Here is a 2,288-nt window from a genome sequence, read left to right as displayed (position 1 = left end):
AAAAACTTCCTCCCCTCCCCCTCCTTTTCTAGCAACCCAGCAAAAGCAAAAGCAAATTTCTCTGGGCCTCTCTTGAGCCATCCAGTGGCCCCAAATCACTAATGGGGCTCACAGTTCACGTGGGGTGCAGCCTGTCCCCCCTGGCATCAGAAGGACCACCTGTGTTGCAAAAAGCTGGCACAAGTTGCAGAAGGGAGAACAAGCTCTGCATCATTTTAACTGAGGCCATTCAAATTCACCTCTGTGAGCAGGAGGCTCGGTTCCTGTACAAGGAGAAAAACGTCCATCAGATACCACTCACCTGTATTTATTCAGTTCGGTTTAACCAGGCGTATAGCCTTGGCAGTGAAGGGAACTGTGGGTGTGGACACTAAGTGCACAGTTTCTGCTGAGAAGCCTTTGGTCCAGTGGTGGAGATGGGAAGGCGTCACAAGAGCCATGCGGGTCTTTCTTCTCCACAGACCATGGTCATCTTTCTGCTATGTTCTCCATCTCCCAGGAACACAATCACCGATGCATGCAAATTTTACTGACAGTTTCCATTGTCCAAGAAGGAACACAGCACGTAGAACACTTGAAGGCATCGTTCAGGCCCTGTTGCTCATCGCTCTTTGGGAATTCTCCCTGGGGAAGTGTCTTCCCTTCCTCTTGCTCTACAGTACCTGATTCGCTGGTTCCCTTCTCTTGACTCCAAGACCCAAAATCAGAAATGACATCTGCATTTTTACCCACCCCCATGTTGTTCAATGCCTGTAGAGGTCAGAAAAAGGGCATTGGATCCTCTGGAACTGGAGTTACAGACAGTCGTTAGCTGCCATGTAGGTGCTAGGAATCGAACCCATGTCCTCTGCAAGAGCAGCCAGTGCTCTTAACCATGGAGCCATCTCTCCAGTCGCTCGCCCCACCCCCTTTGTTTTCTATGATGCAAAAGTATGACTCTTGGGGTGTTAAAATGCATGAAATTCAAACTGCAACATGTTTAAATTTATGAAACACAAATTTTTCAGAACTTCTCTGATCTTTCCTTGCTGGAGATAAAAATATTTTACTATCAGTAGCAAAGCTGGTAAACTGGACATTCAGTAATGCATTAATTATAATTCGTCTCTTGAGATCAATACATTTGACAACCTGACACTTGAGAATTATAATCGGAATAAATTTGTTTTGAACTGGCAAATGGTATTGCTTTATCACATATTGATCTGCTTGTCACGTTAATAACCACATTTAAGTTACCTAGTAGAACTCTAATTAGTCACTCTTGAAGTGAGTACTAATGGTTGTTGGTACTAATAATATTGCTGTAAATCTTTGGAGCTTTCTTTCCTACAATAGCCATTGAATGAGTGGTGGGCCCAACTTCACATAAAAGTCAGGAAACTTGTATCGCAAACACCACAGGTTCCTGAAGTGTCTGTCTCCAGATCATACAGACCATGATGTCCTTCTACAGAATGAGCTGCAGGGGATTCAAATCAGTGTAGCTTCGTTTCTAGGGTCTGAGGCGAGTTCAGAGGAATTCCACTTTGCCTCTTATAGATCAGGGCATGTTCTAGGGAAACCATTCTCCAGCCTGATTCGTCCAAGAGTCCAAGAAGATGTAAACTGCTAAACAAGGAGATAAAGCACTCAACAGACTCCTCCAATTCAACTTTAGCTAAAAAACTTTCCCAAACAAGTCTATTTTCTCACTGTTTATAGTGAGTCAACAATTCTCCTAGAATAATGGTGTTATTAAGAAATTCTAGGGCTGGGGTGTAGCTTAGCTGGTAGGGCCCTTGTCTGGCAGGAGGGAGTCTAGGATTTGATCCCCAGAACCACAAACTAATTCTAGATCAAGTTGAGCTAAATGCAAGTTAGTCTTTCCTCAGAGGACAGGTCTTCACCCAGCAGTCCCTAGAAGGACACCTCGGATACAGCTGCATAGCTGGGACTTTCTTCTGCAGAAAGGCTTGTGTGGAAGATGGGAGCTGAGATTTTCTTTTTAATTGAATTTTTGAAATTTTCATACAATATAATTTGATGATATTTAGAACATCTCCCCTAACTGTAGCTTCCCTTCTTTCCTCAGAGGACAGGTCTTCACCCAGCAGTCCCTAGAAGGACACCTCGGATACAGCTGCATAGCTGGGACTTTCTTCTGCAGAAAGGCTTGTGTGGAAGATGGGAGCTGAGATTTTCTTTTTAATTGAATTTTTGAAATTTTCATACAATATAATTTGATGATATTTAGAACATCTCCCCTAACTGTAGCTTCCCTTTACTGCCTCTAGCCCAACTTATAA

The 2,288-nt window shown here is 43.5% G+C and overlaps 1 long non-coding RNA gene across 1 annotated transcript in view; it reads right to left on the bottom strand.

The window, feature by feature from the left end:
• LOC115068615 overlaps positions 1-2,288 on the bottom strand; it is a 7,776-nt gene that overhangs the window by 4,516 nt on the left and 972 nt on the right. Inside the window, exon 2 of the long non-coding RNA XR_003847948.1 lies at positions 302-1,611. This is a non-coding gene — a long non-coding RNA (uncharacterized LOC115068615). The remainder of the gene's footprint in view (positions 1-301; positions 1,612-2,288) is intronic.

Source organism: Nannospalax galili, unplaced genomic scaffold, assembly GCF_000622305.1.
Source record: "Nannospalax galili isolate Female #2095 unplaced genomic scaffold, S.galili_v1.0 scaffold1289, whole genome shotgun sequence".
In the NCBI taxonomy this organism is placed as follows: Eukaryota; Metazoa; Chordata; class Mammalia; order Rodentia; family Spalacidae; genus Nannospalax; species Nannospalax galili.
This window is presented reverse-complemented; position numbering and strand designations above follow the sequence as displayed.